Below are 19,313 nucleotides of genomic sequence, written 5' to 3'. Positions count from 1 at the left end.
TATGGCCCAATTGGCACGCACTCAGGGAGGGCCTCTCCTGATACATGGGGACGGGACACCACTCACGGTATTTCAGTTCAGGAAAGTCATGCTCCTAGCGTTGAAGAGTGCCGGGCTAGACCCTGCCGATTTCGTGACTCATTCGTTTAGGATAGGAGCAGCCACCGAGGCAGCAGCAAGAGGGCTGGGGGAGGAGCGTCTCAGAAGGATCGGTAGGTGGTTCTCTAATTGTTTCAAGAGATATGTGCGGGTGCACATGCTCTAATACGGTGTGACTGTCCAACTGTTAGGTGCGCAAGGGGTTTTGCCCCTTTCTCCCCGTTATTCAGGGAAAGGGGGGTTTCAGTGTCACTAGCGGATAGGTGCTAGACGCCATTTCATGGAATTTTGTGTGTTTTATGCCAGCATGGCAAGGCACTTACCCCCCCCTCTTTTGTTTCATCGACAGTTGCAGTTTTTTCATCCTGTGACTCAGGAGAGGAGACTGGACTCTTTCACACTCACAGAACGCAAGAGCAAGCAGTAGTACGGCGGGCGCCGAGTTACGGACAACCAGCAAACATGGTGGCGCAAGTTCACTCTTCGCACCAGGAGGATCAACATGTGTGGATGATAGGGCACTCATATGTTCGACATTTGAAGAATTTCTTTTCAGGAGCTACCAAGACTAGGGCCACTCAGCTAGGGATAAACTTATCCTTTTTCGGTCAGGGTGGCTTGTGCGTAGGTCAATTCAGGGAGATGGTGAACCAAGCTTTGAAAGCAAGTACGGGACCACCGGCAATCTGGATCCTGCACTTGGGGGATAACGACTTGGCCCGATTAGACAGGAGAGTTCTGGTCGAGGATCTCCTCACAGAAGTTGGGTGGCTAGCAAGGCAGTGTCCCCAGTCGATAATAGCGTGGTCACACATGATTCCCAGGTCGCACTGAAGGGGGGGTGAGTCAGTTAGAGCGTTGAATTATGCGTTAAAGCGGATCAACAACAAATTTGCTAAACTATTTAGGCCCCCTAGACTAGGGTGCATAGGACACAGATACATCAAGGGGGAACAATTTTTTTTGCAAGACGGGGTGCACCTCTCACATAAAGGGAATCAGGCTTTCATAGAGGACATCCTAGCTTGGATGGAGAGCGTAAGGCGCAGTACATGACCTTCCTAGGGGGTGAGGGGGAGACCAGGTAGTCGGGCAACTACGCTGGCCTGTGGCGGTAAGGTCATGATTGGTAAGCATAGTCTTCGGTCCTCAACGGTCAGCACCATATAACTCCAGGGGGTAGTGACAGCCGGTAGGTAGGCTGTCAGGGTGCAGGGGCCGGGGGAGTCATCCTTCCCAGTGGGCCTGGGGCCACCCCCGCACGTGCATGCGCATTAAGGCGCCACTATGCAGAAGTCTGCACCCCCCACGTAATGGAGTGTAAGGCAGAGGGCGTAGGGGGGGCCCGGGGGAAAGTATCTCTCCGATAAGCTGTAACCCCCTGCGCAACCTTATTAGTACACGGGGACCGGGGAAGCTGCCAGTCATTGACTTTGCCATAGGCTCTAGATGGGACACGCAGAAAGTCAATACATGCATTGATAGATTTACGGTAGGAGTGTCTTGTGTATTAGACTGTGTTAAGGTTAGCCGTGGAATCAAAATGTATCTGTACTTTCTGCGTAAAGTTTCTGTATATAATGTTTTAATTTGTTTTGTTAAATGTGAATAAATACGGGTGGGGGGGGATTACTCCCCCCTAATCCAAAAAGTAAAACTATCTGTGTGGTCTCACAAGTGTTATACTGGAGGGGAGGGAAATGTCATCCATAACCCCAGGGTCGGTAGTTAGAGTAGGGGACATGGGTAAGTACCAGACCATATGTACTTATAACAGTATGGTAGAGCGCAGATCACACAAACCAGATGTGATGAGGTCCGGAGGAAGAGGGCCGGAAGATATAATTAGGACAATATAAAAGAGTAGCCTGAACATTTTTTTTTACATTTTAAACTTAAGTTATACACACTTACATTATTGTGAACATTCTTGTAACAGGTGCCATTCCCCAGTCGTTTGATCTCACTGATTTTTATACCCACATAAAGAAACAAAGCTAAAATCGAGCTTTGTGAAGCACTTTATTACTTATACTTAGGGTCACTGGAATTATGTGTTTCTATGGTGTTTTGCATAATTACGGATTTGCCACATAATCCTCATGAGGTGCACAATTTGCGGATTTCAGGGGGGGTAATCTAGCTCAAATGGCTCACAACGTACTTAAAGAATCGCCAAATGAGATGGCATGCTGTGGCCTCGGTTTTAGTTGCTGATTGATATATTCGGGTGTTAGACTGATACCAATAAGTACGGGTCTTAAAAACAGACAATACTGCCACAGAATATGCCACGTAATTTACAGTTGCTTGTCACATAATTTAACCCTGCTGCATAATTTGGTACTCCATTGCCACATAATTCTACACATAGCCCTACTTATACTACATGGTAGCTGAATCTGCCCCGGTGCAAGCGGGGTTCATAATGCATATTTTGCATTCTGCTATCATTTTAGGATTACTATTTCCAGTTCAAATGATATTTTTTGGGCGTAGATCTAGTTTGCATTTTTATTCGTTTTGAATCACACACTTTGGTTGGGGTCCCCTTAACGCAATATGTTTGGGGGTCTTAAATCGAAACAATTTTGCTTTTGTTTATGGATTTGATTAGAGTTACATTTCAACTGTTGCCTCTTTTTCTCTTTATCCCTCCTCCTCACCCACCACCCTCCCTTGTATTTCTTTATTCACCCCACGCACCGTTTCTAGACAGGAAACCAAAATGAAGTTAATTTCTTCTTGAATGGCTGCAGATGCTCGTAATTTATAGAGCATCACTGCACAGAAGCTGCTGCCATGGTTTATCAGGAGGAATACAATAACTTTGTTCTGCCACTCATGCCAATGCACGTTTAAAACACCAATGTCATCTCACTCCCCATGAAGGCTCCTCCCCCAGCATTGCAGTAGATATGCTGCCTGCAGCAATCTATGTCCAGCAGAGATCACTGAACAAGTTGGCCGGTGAAGACAACAACCATTCAACTCAACATGATTTAACACACAACCACACAATTATGTGTGACATAATTCCACAACACACAAATCTACACTGCATAATTCAACTATACACAACACTTTTAAATCTCTCATAATTCCAACTACACACAAATCTACTCCACCTTATTCCACTTCATGCTACATAATTATAATCCCAAAAAATGAAACTGCACATATTTCCACTGTGCTCCATGCCACATAATACCACTTCACATTTCTTACTTACTAAGAAACCAATTTACATTATACCACTCCACGCAACTCCAAATAATTCCACTGCAACCTACCCAATTACACTTCACGCCACATAATTAAACTTCATATATCTCCACAACTCAAAAACACATAATTACATTCCACAAAATTCAACTCAGCAACATGCCAGATATTTCCACTCCACATCTTGCCACATAATTCCACACAATGGTACACAATTCCACACTAGACAATTCAATTCCACACAATGCAACATAATTACACTCCACATAATACCTCTCAACACCACATAATTCAACTCCACAACATTATACTCCAATCCATACCGCATAAATCCACTCCGCATAAATCCACTCTATGCCACATAGCAACACTCAACATAAATACATTCCACACCATGCCACATAATTCCACTCAACATACTTTCATTCGCTGCCACACAACTCAATGCCACACAATTCAATTCCACACCACATGATTCTACAACACATAATTTCAGTCCACAACCACAATTCCACTTCACTCCACAGAATTCCATTGCACACCACATGCATCCAATCCATACCACAGAATTCCGAAACATGCTACAAAATTCAACAGCACGCCCCATAATTACACTCCACTACACACCACTTCACGACACACAATCTCACTCAACAAAGTTACACTCCATGACATACAATCCCACTCCACATAATTCTACTACATTCAATACCACATAATTACTAGCCACATAATTCCACCGCACACCATGCCACATAATTCCACTACACAGAACTCCACTCCACACCACATACATCCACTCCACTCCATAAAGTATGGCTAAAAGACATTAAAATTGACAACGATAAAAGCACTAAAATTGCTGAAACCTATTGACTTTGCATATGCTCGTTTATGAATGGCTTAGGCATCCAAACAGTAAAGCCATAAACAAGCAATTAAAATGTTGTGCCAGCAAAGTAAATACATCATAGAAACACAAACTGCAGTCTCATTTTAAAGCTAAAAGTCATGTTGCGTCTGCAGTTAAGCAAAATAACTACTTGAGCCCATCACAAATTTTAACGAGAACACACATTACCATCCTTCTTACAAAAGGGAAGATACAACCATCCTCAACTTACAGGCAACAACAAACCACTGGCTGCAGAGGGTTGACCCAAAACCCATTTTCTCTGTAAACTTCTGCATACTTTTTTATGTTTTGAAGACGAAAACCTTCAGAATAAACCAGGGGCCTCAAACCTTTTCAGTAGTGTGAGCTACTCCAGTGGAAATCATCGTGAGCTACTGAAGGCCAAGCCACTTGCGGTAAAAAGGACCGTTTTCATCAAATCTAAGCCTAATGTCCATAGAGCCAAAAGACTAGGGTTTGAACAAGATAATTTGACAAGTGGCACGATGACAGGGCTACCACATGTGTCAGTGAGAGCGTTGTCTTTGGAAGTCTACCAGTCACTGTGAGCAAGATGCCTGCTGTGTGTTAATGCCACACATTGGAATGGGGGAAAACTAAACTGAAGAGTTAAAGTTAACTTTAAATGTATTCCATAAAACTCATCATTTAAATGTTCTACCCTTTCAACATGTCGCATCAAGCAGCAGGCATCTTGATCCCAGCAGCCGGTAGACACTGTGCCATATTTATAATAAAAAAATACAGTCATGTGGATTATAGGAGGAATTTAAAGTGAAGAAACATGCTTCATAAAATATTAACAAAGTAATTGGCTCAATAGAAAGTGGAGGAAAACACTGAGTCAGTGTTTCATAGAAATATACTTTTCCACTTTAATCATTAAGTTATCTTTTCATTTTCTCTCATTTTAAAGCATTCAGAAACATCACTTTGTTCTCTTGCTCCAATCTCCAATTAACACAGACTTTTATTTAAGATTTAAATAACTCAGTGCTTCACCTCTGTGTCCTGGGCCATAAATCTGACTCCAACACAGCTTATTATCAGGTCCTGCTATTTGCAGCCTGAATATCACAATGTAAATGTAAACAAAGCCTCCCCTTAAATTAAGAAGTAAATATGACCCAGTGCTTATTTAAAAATGAACTCACAGCTATGAGCTACTCTAAAGGTGTCTGTGAGCTACTCGTATCTCGCGATCGACTGGTTGCAGGCACCTGGAATAGACACACAAAACTGTAGCGAGACCTAAACACAAGAATTACAGCATTTTTATACATTACAGAATTTGAATACGAAACATCTTTTCAAATACCGCTACTGACAAATGAAACTACCCAAATGGCTTGAAAACCTCCTTACCAGATATACACACAGCAGGAAATCCTTTCGAGGTAAGGATATCAGCCAGATGCTGAGCCCTAAAAGGAGGAAATAAAATGAACATTTTTAAAGAGGGCTCAAATTCTACCCTAGGATGACAGTTTGTGTTACATGAAGCTTTGTGTTGAAACAGTGCAGATAGCAACCTCTATGAATACTATCTGGTTTCACAAGTGATATGACTCAAGCAGTATATATTACTTCAGTCACAGACCTTGTCATATGCACAGGGCACATGTTCTCCTTTTGCTTGTGCGTCAATAGAAGGCACGAATGTCACATATGATCCCGGCTTAATTTTATTCTTTCCTGTTCTGTCTGCAGTCTCAGCCCTAGTAACAATTCTAGCTACTTGTTTAATATGACTGGTTAAAAGAGGGAAAAGTAAAACACTGTTGTGGGGCATCAACATATCCGGAGGCTTATAAAACACATCCTCTTGACGTCAGTGTTATCTTGACCTGTTTGTAACAGGAAAGCAGCGTATTGCAATACAAATACACAAACTGATAATTAGGGACTTTTATGGTTCACGTTATCTGTCCATTTTTCATTCCCTCACTACACACAGGGCAGGCATCTGCATCCCCAAGTAAACCTTGTTGGTTAGGCACCCATTTGACTAGGCTTCATGTTTGCTCCTACAGCAGAGAAAACAAGCATTTGCAATGCAATAGGTCTCGCATTTACGTGAGTTTGAGGTATTGGAATTGCCAATGACAATGGCTTTTAGTTTTGTTTTCATATTTATGTTTTAATAACGAAAACAAAAATAAAAGGCATTGTTATTTGCAATGTTAATAGCTCAAACTCGTATAAATGCGAGACCTATTGCATTGCAAATGCTTGTTTATTTTGAGAGGGAGAGTATCTGCACTTCTCAAGAAAAACATAATACTGTTAATTAGAAAGTACTGCACTTCTCAGAAACGAGATGTAACAGTGAGACTAGAGGCTTTAGTCCTGTTTATATAACTGACCTGTCCCAGTACTTGCTTCTCAACATCTGGTCACCCTAATCAAGTGACACATAAAGCTCTGAACTGTCACACACAAAAGTGTTGTAAAAAAAGGAAAAATCACACATAAGCAGACTGAAATCTTGGCGGCTATGTGCTGATGACCGGCTGCGTTTGGCAACCAAGCGGCACTGGGGTGACGCTCGGGAAGCTTTGCTGCGGAGAGTGCTCCCTGACAGTGACACACTCAACTTCCGTGTGAACTAGACTACTTCTCTGACGAACTGCTGTAGTCACACACTGCCTATGTAAAAGACGCACTAGAGTGGCCCGTGCTCTTCCAAAAGCAGTGGACTACTTACCCAAGGGCTCCACGGTGAAGGCTGACATGGGATACATCTGGGAGCAGGGGAGGAATTCTAGGTGGCGGTTGCAAGCCGAGCCATTCTGACAATCATAAGTCAAAAAAAAAATCGTCATAGCATACTAATGGTATATTAAAATGTGAATGACCAGTTTGTCAGGGCATGCATTGTCACTCTTTTTTTTGCTGTGTTGTACTACCTAAGAAGTTTAAAGGCGGGGTTTGGGGGGGGGGGCACTCTTAGCTTCAGCCTCTGTCCCGTGTGATTTTCAAGGTATGGCTTATAAATCAAAGCACCAACTTAATATGCATCCTTCTTGTCTTGAGTAATAAATGTGGAGGGGCAAAGACGAATATCGAACCCAGCGTTGAACCAAAGTCACAAAAGCGAGTCTTAACTCAGAGTAATGTACTCGAATATTGAACAATAATGAAACAGATTGTACCATCAGTACTGAACATCAGTTTTAAAACATTTATTGACCAACATCGACAGGTAGGCACTGCCCAAATCCGTGGAAATGGTTTTATATGCAGAGAATTCTGATTACTTAATGAGTGCAGATTTTACAAATTCCTTGTACATTTTGGAAACTGCTCGCATATTCTGAATATTTTGGAAACTATTTTCAGATGTGTTTCTAGACCTGCACTTGCAGGCAAATAGAGCACCCAGAATCAGAAAGACATGAGAAAATAGTGAAACAGGGAGGGCGGGCTTCAGCTATTATCATATGCTAGGAAAACTACTTGTAGCGATTGAGGCATTTGTTGTGCAGCAGCAAAGTTGAGTTGCAGGCTAACCTCAGGGGTCGTTACCTGAGGATTCAATCTTGAGGAGAAACAGCCCAGTTTGCGGCGCTCAGTCTCCCAGCGGAGGGTCTCCCCTTACACTCGGGGCTTTCTCCCATGCATTTCAATGGTGGCATCTTGAGCACCCAGGCTCTAGCGCTGATGTGCATGCAAGGGGATCCGGGGGGGATGTGGTAAGATGTGGGAGGGCCAAGAACCCTGGCAGCATGCTTTGCCAATGCAGAATTTTAGGCTCTGCCAATTATTTTTACTGATGCTGCATCAACAAAAAGAGAAAAATGATTATTGCCAATGCTGAATAGCATTGGTGAAAAAAAAGTCCAACAGTATGTAAGCTCACATGTCATCACACATATACACATAGGTGGCATGACGCTACAGCGACCCACCATGAGTGTGTTTATGCTTTCATGCATCGACATGCATGTGTGCACTTAAGTTATGTAGGGTTGTTGCTATCACTGTTAAAGCAGGTGAAGTGGCACTGGGCCCCAAGGGCCCACTGAACTGTGATTATTGCTGTATTTCACAGCTCAAGCAATGGTCGGGGGGGGGTTATTTTCTTCCTTGCAATAAGACCCATGGCACACTGGCTACACAACTTAAGGAATGACAAAGCCGCCATTAATGTTTTCTTTGCAGTTCCAAGATGCTTTTTTGCCAATCTTGAAAGGGGTGAATGAAAAAATTGGTTAAATATGCGCAAATATTCCTTTTCATAAATGAGTGACCTAGCAGCAAATTGCAGTTGCTGGACCCCGAAAATAGGGACAATATTTTAAAAGGATATGATGGGAAGGGATGGGGAGAAATGTTAGTTTGGGCTGGGTGGGTGAAAGTAAACATTGCTGAGTGACGAGAGTAACAGGTGGCAGGTGAGGTGATTTCAAGCGCTAGACCAGTTCAGGCTTCGAAGCGCTGTAGAAAAGTAATGTTGCCAGTTGTGGGTGTGCCGGCAGAGGAGGCTGGGTCTGCGCAGGACTCCTGCAGGTATTCTTGTGGACAGGTCATGAGGATATGTTACTAAGACATTTAAGGGTTGGTTGACGCGTGGGAGCTTTGCCCCTACTCAGTCCACTTTTATGTGACTTATTTTCTGCTCGATTATTTGATTTTTCTTTTCCAGGGAGTATAACTGATTCGGATAACAACAAACTGATTTGTAGGTAGCATTTCAGTTGGGACCGCCTTGTCATGACTTGCCCCCCAAAAAGTACTTGATGTGCAGATTACATACAGAGAAAAGCGACTAACAGTCAATGAGACAATAATGTAGTAAAAATAGGTTTATGGTTACAGAGGTAAACACAAAATTACAGGGAAGTTTTTCATTCACATTTTGCATATTTCGGAGTCCTCCCTGGAGCGTACTCTTGAAGCGTACTCTTGAAGCGATAACATTTCATTCCCCAACACCCCAGCGAACAGACAACTGGCTATGCGACCTAACAGTGCCTAGGTCGCCACCCACAGTGCGTTTGCATACAGAAACTAGTTGGCGTGCAATGTGCACATCCCTAGATTGTGAGGAGGATTCGTAGGTTTGACCCCCCCCCCCCCCCCCTTCTGGGAACATCTCCAGGCTTTTTACACAAGTGGCCCAAGTGGCCCAACTTATTAAACAGGAACAATTGCTGGGGTGGCCACCCCTATACCTGGTGAAACTTGTGTGTGCCACTCATTATCACTCGGTTATTTCGTGCCACTCGTTTTATTGTGAAAATCTTGCTCTGGATTCAATGGTAATGAGGAGAAGAGACACATATGTGGACATGCAGATTATATTCGATCACAGATGGAAACCACGAGCATTCGTCACGGCTCTTGGTCCTGAGTTTATTCACTTGGGATTCAGCAATGTCGGCCCTTTCTTCGGCTTCCTCCAGCTCGTGCTACACCTTTCTGAATCGAGTCAGATGCGCGTTTACTTGCTCTTCCTAAAGTTGGTAGAAAAACGTATGAGGTTATTTTGAATGAACTGAAATAGCTACATTATATATTTTTCATTGTTTATATATATAGAACTTTTAAATGTGAACTGAATATTATTCTGTTTTTTTACTATTGTATCAGTTGGTCGTATTAAAACAAACTGAGACCTCTCCGCCCACTGTCTAATAAAGGGATCAGGAAAGCATGCCGAAAACCCTCCGAACTATTTTTGACTTATTTTATTCAAGTTTGTCATTCAATGCAGCGCTCGCAATGCCAAAGAGAGTCACACAAGGCGAAGTACAAAGGTCAGACACTGGCCTGTGGTCACTTGGTAGTCAACATCTGCACCATTACTATCATCTGTCCTCTCCTCTCTAGTTGTGGGTGTGCCGGCAGAGGAGGCTGGGTCTGGGCAGCGAAAGTGAAAGTGATCGCGATCAAAGCGGCCGTGCGGCCGCGAAAGTGAAAGTAAGCGCGGCGCGCTCGCCCGCGCACATGCACTGTAGCTCTAGGCTGGCCTGGTACACTTTTTGGAGCCCACATACAAAATGTCTCTTCGAGCCAGCGCATGCGCTGGGTTCAGCGAGACCTAAAAAGCACAGAGCGGATGGCATATCCTCTTCTGGTGTCAAGTACCTCAGGCTACAAATTATTGTGGTAAATAAATAAGGAGACTAGCTTCAGTTAGATACTCCTCAACTTTGAAACCCCTTCAGCTGACAATTCTGTCCAACTTAATTACCAGCGCATTTCTCTCCTTAGTTTTCCTGCCAAACTTCTTGAAAAAGCAGACAATACACAGCTTTATACCTTTCTCGAAGACAATAACCTTCTTCATGGCTTGTAGTCTGTTTCTTTGCTGCAGCCATGGTACAGAAACTGTGCATCTTACAATCGCTCACCCGTTTTTGGACGAGGGAGGCACTGATCCTCCTTGACCTATCCATAGCTTTCTAAATCTCTCATATCTTTAACAGTGGGATCTGCAAGAAATCACTAGCGTGGAATATCTCTTTGTTTGCAGATCATACTCAAACTGTTCATCTTTCTCCGTTGCACAACAACTACTGAATGGATTTGCACCAAAAAAGCAAAAGGCACTTCATTGAACCGACATCTACCTCCCTGCCAAATTTGGTGTAAGTCAGTTCAGTGAGTCAGGCTGTAGGTGTGGCTAAAGGTTCCTACGGGAATTAACATTATTAAAGCAACATTATTTCGCACCCCAAATATTTGGTCCCCCCTGCAAGGATCACCCCCAAACTTTCCATAACAATAGTACCCCCTGACACACCTTTTTAGGAAAATTTCATGTAAATTGGTCAAACGATGCCAAAGTTATAGCGAGGTCAAAAAATGGTTTTCCTATGGAAACTAGATCCTAACTAGAACTACCAACTGGTGGCCGCCAGTAGGGGATATAGAATATAAGTTTTTATACTTGCCTATATTTTTGGCACCGTTTGACAAATCTTCACAGTGTTTTCGAAAACAAATGTCATAGTAAGTCTTGTTGTGTATGAGAAGTTTTGGGGTGATCCGTTGAGCCGGAGCCAAGAAAAAGAGGGCTAAAAAAAGTGTGTTTTCCCATTTTTCTCATTGGACGCATTGTCGAACCTACAGCCTGAACCACTAAAAAGAATTACACCAAATATGGCAGAAAGGTAGGTGTTATAATGCAGATTGTATTTTATTGTTGTTTGGCGCAAATCCATTCAGCAGTTTTTGAGAATTTTGAGTTGAAAATTATAGTGCCATCTGTGGTCATAAAGCCTTTGCGAAAAAAGACAAGCTCATGCAGGGAAATGCGCAGCTCTGATTGTCTGCCAACACTTCAACAAGAAAGTGCTAGCAGTACAAATAATCTGACCCCAAAGCCATTGTTTTGACCCCACCACACAAAAAAAGCAAATTTGCAGTTAAAATAAAAAAAATAAAAAATAAATAAAACACTGGCTCCTGCGCTTGGGTTTAAAAAAGCCTTCAGTTGGGCCAGCTCACAGGGGCATATTTAATGGTATGGGGGGCTATAAACTATAACAAAGCAGAGGCCCGTGCAGGGGACCACTACTCCCCGGGGCAATTAAAATAGAAATGTGAAGGAGCCGCCCATACCCCCGGAGAACGCTACCTCTCCTGGTCCCCCTCCTGGAGCCAAAGATGGTCCTGGAGACCGCCAACCCCCAGGGCCGGATTCTGCTAAGTCCCGGAGTGCCCACTCCCAGGATATATAGATGTTTGCTATGGCGTGGCTGGAGCTTTACCACTCCTGCCAAGCCACAGCATACAGTGCTCTGCTTTGAGCAAGCAAGAGCATTTTGCTCTCATTTGCTCAAACCGAAGCACAATTGCTTTGACAGAGAGGGAGCTGCATGTTAGCAGCTCTCACCGTGTCAACGAAATGCTGGCATCCTCAGGAGGCGGGGAGCCGTCAGGGACCGCGGTGTGCTTGAGGTTCCGCCCGTGGTGCTCAACGTAACAAAGTGGATGCCCTGGGTAGGAACAGGAACCCACAGTATAGGCTGGGGGATGGGGTCCCCGGGGTAAATTTTGCCCGGAAGGGGGGCCATGCAGCCCTCCTCCCTTTTACTTTAAAAAAATTACAAAGAAAAGGAAGGGCCCCCCAGGGGACAGGGTGCCCGTGGCTGATATCGGCCCAGGAAAGGGGGGGGGGGGGAGCGCACGAAGCCTCTCCCCCATAAAAAAAAATCCTGGCCCCAGGGAATGGGGTCCCCATTGCCCGATTCAGCCTAGGGAAGGGGGGGGCATGCGTACATAAATTTAAAAATGCAGAACCGGCAAGTCGCCAGAAGCCCCGCCTCTTTCTCAATTACTATACAAACATGCCTCCTGGCCCACTGGTAGTTGTGGGATGAAGTCCCATTGATGCTTAGGGTCTATGAGGGCCAGAAACCCCTCCTGTTACGTAAAGTATGTCCCAGGCAGCAGCTTTGCTTAGAGGTCTTTGGAAGCCACGCCCCCTTTCTCCACTACTCTCCAAACGTACCTCCTGGCGCACTACTAGTTGGGATGAAGTCCTTTGGTTGCTGAAAGTCCTTGGGGGCGAACAACTCCTCCTGTTACCACCAACACAACGGGAATGCTAAGAGGTCTTTGAAGGTCATGCTTGTATGGTTGAGCGACTGGTGCCTTAGTGGGTGTATGAGTGAGTGAGTAGGTGTGAGAGAATGTGTATGGCTTAGTGATTGTCTCTGCAAGTGGCTGCAATGGAGAATGAGTGGGTGATTGCGTGGGTGCATGTGTGATTGTTCCAGTGTGTCAGTGGCTGTAAATGTTGAATGAGCAGGTACATAATAGACTGTATGGGTGAGTGAACAATTATGTAAGTATCTCTATGGGTGGGTGAGAGGAAATAGAGTGGCTGCATGGGTATGTTAATGGGTGTGTAAGTGGATATATGGGTGACTGAGTGGCTGTATGAGTGGCTGTATGAGTGGCTCTATGATGAGTGAATGGCTATGTAAGTGGCTTTATAGGTGAGTGAGTGAGAGATTGTATGTGACAGTATGTGCTTGTGTCGGTGACTGTAAAGGTCAGTGAGTACATGTGTTTGTATATGTATGAGCAGGATAGTTGGTGTGTGAGTAACTGTGAGTCAGCAGATGTGTGAGTGAGGTTATAGGTGAATAAATAGGTGTGTCTGTGCATGTATGAGTAAGTTAATCAGTGTGTGAGTGGTTGTGTCTGTATGTGTGCATAACTAGATGTCGGAGTGCCTGTATTGGTGCTTCAGTTGTTATATGCGACTTACTGGTTGCGTTAGTGGCTGTATCGATGGGTTAATGAATGAGTGCTTCTATGGATCAGTGAGTAGGTGTGCAATTGTTTGAAAGGGTCTGTGAATGTGTAAATGAATGGTTGTATGAGATCTTTTATTAGGAATCTAAGTGGATGATGTAATCAGGAAGGTCATCAGTGATGTGATTTGAGATGTCATGAGTGAGGTCAGTGACCATGTAATGAGAGATGTAATATGTGAGGTCATAAGCAGTGCATTGCGGGGGTGAGTTATAGTTAGCTGAGTTAGCTATAACTGCTGAATGAACGGCTTCTTATGAGTGAAATAGAGAGAGAGAGAGAGAGAGAATAATCAACCAATATAGCACATTTTAACCATCATGGCACAAGTACAGATTCTATGAATCATGAATTACTATCTTATATGTTTTTGCGCATTGATGTTCAACTTGAAAAACAAGGCTATGAATAAGCCCTTCAGTTGAGCTCTGAGGGTGCCAGGGCACTTTGCATTCAGAAAGGCTTGGCAGTGGCCCTGGCAGATTTCCTTCTATTTTGCGTGGGCTTCACAGGGTGACAGTATTTGTGTGCCGAATCATCGCTGACTGGGAAGATGCATAGATAGGTTTTGAACTTTTTCTTTTGCTTCCTCAATACAAGTTCTCCCTTATGCTGGTGTCAGACAATTTTGAACATCATTTCTGTTTTTATTTCGACTTCTTCTGCCGGATTCCACTTAATGCATTGAATAGCATGCTTATGAAAAGGGGCATATACTATATATAGCGATCCTGGGAACCTAAAAGATTGCACGAGCTATTACCCACCACAAAGATGCTCATTCTATCAGCCTCAGAAAGGAAGAAGAACCTCTCTTTGGATCCGAACAGTTGACGAAGAGTTTCTGCAGCAAATCCATTAACTCAAGTAGCCATTTAATCATTATCTATTTCTTCACTGATATAAATAATACAGAGTCTCATTCCAAAATACCATGCACCTGCTGTGGGAATGCCCCATGGCTTACAATGCAGTCTGTTTCTTTTTTTTTTCTTTGCATAATTTTTTTTTTTACAAAATCAATAGAAAATCATATTCGCTTAAAAACCATATCTAAACCACACCCACTTGTGTGTACTCAAATTAACAAATTGTTTCATCGGTCAAGCTTGTTTTTACCTAAAAAATACACCAGCATTAAACTCATTCTTATTTCCTGAAAAACTGTACTATCAGGGTACACATTAGGTAAATAATAACTGTTCAGTAGGCTGAATGCACAAAGTCGAAATTGCATCTTCATAACCAAACGTACATTTCTGGGAGTACACAAAATTGATAGAAAACATAAGGGGTAACAATCCCCAGGTACAAGATTCACAATGTTTTATCAGACATCAGTAGACCCAGATCCCCAGGTGTCCTCGCACCCTTTATTTGAATGATTGAGGCGTTAGGTTTCGAATAACTAAAGCAATATACTTGGAATAAAAAATAGTGATCTAAAACAGATCACAGTGTATGTGTGAACCAAGAAAACTACAATAAAGTAGATTTAAACCGTAAAATAAATGACAGTATAGCTGTACATCCATGTTTTGAGGTTTAAATAGTTTCATTGACATTTAGTCAGAGTCTAAGTTACAATTTATAGTGACTTCCCAATTAAGTGGATGCCCAATTCTAGTGATTTCTAGTGTCTTTTAAATAATTTTTATGTTGGTAGATCCTGTTTATATTTATATATATCAGAAGACAAAACTGGACAGACACATTTTGAATTGATGGTGTGAACCTAACCACAGTGGATCCATTCAAATATCTGTATTTTCTACTCAATTGCTGAGAAGGATCCAGTCTTATGGTTTGAGCAGTAATTCTTCTCCAATCATATACTCATATCACATGGGGTTGAACAAAGCAGTGAAGATTATGGCGGCCTCCGTATATTTCACACACACTACATTTAAAGCATATTAGAAAGAATGTTCGCCTGCACCAAGCCAACCGGATGTAGATAGCTAGCACAAACTGGAAGAAAAGTGATACGTTTTTGCAAAGACAGAGAAGGCTGTGTGGTGCCAAGCCACAGAGCTTCTGCCCACGGTATTGAACAGAATGGAATCCCAAGTCTCCTCACTGCCCTATCTGTGGATGCAAAACGAAAACTAGGATGTGTGGCCACTCCATCAGCTAATGAAGCAAGCGTGCACAGTATGCAGTCCTTAATTCGAGCCAGTGGTTGCAGCGGGGCCCACCGGCACTCATTTTTGGGGACCAGCAGTTATTTTTCCGCATCAGGGATTCACTGCGAGCAAGATTGGGAAAAACCACAACTGGAAAGATGAGCGAAAGACAGAAAACGGTCTCAAAGGGGGCAAGCAAGAATCTGCGGGAGTAAGATAAAGGCGCAGGGAGTGCCTGGTAGTGGATTAAAGAGGAATGAGGTGAATCCTAAACTACACAGCCTTGGTATTCAGTGTGTCAACATTTAAGAGCATCGGCCACGTGCTTCTGATCAGAGCTTTGGGCACCAGCACGCATTCTTTTACAAATTAAGCACTGACTGTATAATCTTAGAGTAAAAAACCTATCACTTCCACAAGAGACGCCCATGTTTGTTCCTGCCTGTACAACATTTTATATCGGGATAATGCACTTCTACTTTCTTTCATTAGGTATCATAATACTGGTCCGGGCCAGACTAACATCAACATAAAGTCTGTTATGGGCAGAGAGTCCGAATCTGGGGAAGCGTAGGCACACCTAAACTGCTGCCCTCCTTTACAGGATGCATCTTAACTTCTTATATAAACACTGCATACAATATGCAAGAAAGACATCAGTGTCATCCCATCTCCACATTCCCTCTGCTTACATGGTTTGGGCTTCCCTTTCGCTGTAAGCAGACTTTTTCTGAATTCTCCTCACTGCTATGCAAATGATCCCAGCATTTGGCCATATGTTTATGACAGATTGATATGTTAAGTCCTACAGCTGCTCACATTGCAAGTGTTCCAACAGGTCTGTGTAGTTTTAGAGTTGCAAACGTTAATAAGGCTAAACTATAGACGTTTGCAGAAAGAGCACACTATGTTTCCTTGAGAAGAAAAAGAAACACACTTATGGCAAAAGCTAGAAACAAGGCATCCATGGTATTAAACTGAGACAGATAAAATGCACATGGAATGTGAAGAGTAACTATCTGTTATCAAACATGGCTTTTCGATACCTCAATACTGTATCTTGACTCATTTTTATTCAATGCTGGTACATTTCAGCTTTGCACATATATGAGTCACTGGGGCTTGGCTGCATCCCTAGAGGATGAGGTGCTAATTTGATTTCAGATCACAGCTGATGCTTTACCTCTGCCAACCGGGCAACCATTGCTGCATTGTGAGAATCCGTAATCCTTTGCCCTCTGAGTAACAAGAGCCGTGACAGGAGAAGCAGCCAGAAGGCAGCTCACAGGATCCAGGGACTAATTTTGAAGCAGATGGAAATGGGTCATTTTTGAAAGGCCCAGGAGCTGGTGTGTGCTTTTAATTTAAAATGAGAGGTTGGGTAGCCAAATATTCAGATCAAAAACAGACAACACATTACCGTAGCTCTTCCAGTTCAACTGTTCAAGTAAGAGAAGTACCAAAAGTAAACAAGCATTTGCAATGCAATAGGTCTCGCATTTGTTAAGTTAGAGTTGTTGGTGTTGAAAATGACAATGTTTTTTTACTTTAGCTTTTTTATACCATTGGCAATAGTGCTATGCAGATATAAGAACTCCCTTGCAAATAAAAAAAAACAAAGGTAAAAAACCTTTTCAACAGCAACCGCTCTAACTTTAACAAATGCAAGACCTATTGCATTTAGCATGTATAACTTTCACTTTCTTAATCTATTTGGAAACATTTTCCAGGAGGGAACCCTATTTACTTACCTTGAAATGTATATATCTTGAAACATAGTTTCTCCTCCTCTTTATAGGATTACACAGAAATTCATTCCAAGGGTGACAATTTCCTTTCTACATGTTTGTGAATATCACACATTTCAGAGGATTTAATCAAGTACTAAACGCAATTTGCACTCTGAAATATCAGCAAATCCAGATTTTGCGAAACAGGATTCTGAAATTCAAATATTAGTGGACTGTAGTTGACACGCAGCTGCACAGAATGTTTGGTGACATGGGCAGTGAGGGTCTCTCAACTTTAAAGATAATCTTAGCTTTGTCTGGACATGAGATTGCCTCTTCCACGTATTGCCTCTCCCACGATAAAATCCTAGCTACAAATACAAAGAGACACGACTTTAAAGACACACAGGCTTCATCTTGACGGGTTCTGCTATGGTATTCCCATTGTATCTATGTTTTAGTACTTCCCACTTTTTCCCACTCTCATATACTGACGTTTTCTAAATCTACTATATAGTAAAATGAAGTTAAGTCACATTCCCCCCCACCCAGAGAGACCTGAAGTGAGGATCTCTACAAGCATGCACTAAATTCAGCAAGTATTGAATCATTTACATGGCAATGACCTCAAGGAAGTAGTCCTACGCCACAGACTATCTTATTTGGCTCACCACGCAGCACTCAGATCCAGCCTCTGCCAAGACTCAAAAATTCCAAATTCCTTTGCAACAATGTGGAGAAAGGATTAGTTACTTACCTGTAATCCTAGTTCTCTTCCAGGGGTATCCTCATCAAAGTCATAAGCACTAGAATATTCCCACCTTTGTGCAGGGCCACGGAAACACAATCATATATGTGATAAACATTTATGCATCTCTATATATATATATATATATATATATATATATTCACTTAAAAAACCATAGGTTTCACACATGTTATAGTTAGCTGGACATTTCACTCGTAAAAATCCAATGAAATTCCCCCGTTATAGTTAGTGCAGGCAACTATAACTCACGCGACCGCAATCCTCTGCTGATGACGTCAGATATTACATCACTGATGACATATGTGTCTTTATGAAAAATAAATATTTGTAATATATGTATAGCTAAAGATTAATGGAAGAAGACATGGGTAAATAAGTGTCTAAATACAGTGATGTAATATCTGACGTCATCAGCAGAGGATTGCGGTCGCATGAGTTATAGTTGCCTGCACTAACTATAACGGGGGAATTTCATTGGTTTTTTACGAGTGAAATGTCCAGCTAACTATAACATGTGTGAAACCTATGGTTTTTAAGTGAATTTGCAAGGTTTTTTAAATGCTAATTCGTAACTATAACGTGTGTGAAACCTATGGTTTTTTCAGTGAATATATAAACATATAAATATAATCTGCATATCTATATAAATATAAATTCATGCAAACATATACATATATGCATACATATGCATGGTATGTACATGAAAGTTTGAAAAACTCTAATACAAGCAAAGCTAAAAAGCCACCTAATTACAAACAGAATTGCTTTAACTTAAACGAGGGCGAGACCTATTGCATTTTCAATGCTTGTTTACTTTGATTCCATCAAGAAGGCATTCAGATGTGTCCCACATTTTCCATAAATTCTGAATGGTAGCACTCTAGTTGCTCATTAGATCACTGTAGTAAAGCTACTGCTCACCAGGGAAGTCTGCTGCTGGTATTGAAAATGCATGTTTCAGTCTGCATGTCAGAATTTTTTTATGAAATAGAAGAGGATTTGATAAGTCCCTCAAAATGTGCCCTAATTTTTCTTTTTTCCTCACTAATCATAATTTCTATGGCAAAATGAACCTCCTCATTGTGTTCCTTTTAAATTAAACTACTCACTCTCTACTACTCACTCGCTACTACTTTCTACTACTCACTCTCTACTACTCACTTTCTACTACT

General features: G+C 42.3%; 1 pseudogene across 1 annotated transcript in view; it reads right to left on the bottom strand.

Annotated features, from left to right (window-relative positions):
• The window catches only part of LOC146870162 (putative ATP-dependent RNA helicase DDX20), a 552,287-nt pseudogene that overhangs the window by 225,901 nt on the left and 307,073 nt on the right, over window positions 1-19,313 (bottom strand). Inside the window, exon 7 of the transcript XR_014978117.1 lies at window positions 5,606-5,664. The product of XR_014978117.1 is annotated as a putative ATP-dependent RNA helicase DDX20 (transcript). The remainder of the gene's footprint in view (window positions 1-5,605; window positions 5,665-19,313) is intronic.

The sequence above is a fragment of the Triturus cristatus genome, chromosome 1_1 (genome assembly GCF_964204655.1).
Source record: "Triturus cristatus chromosome 1_1, aTriCri1.1, whole genome shotgun sequence".
NCBI lineage: Eukaryota > Metazoa > Chordata > Amphibia > Caudata > Salamandridae > Triturus > Triturus cristatus.
Note: the sequence above shows the minus strand (reverse complement) of the source record. Positions and strands in the feature narration are given on the sequence as shown.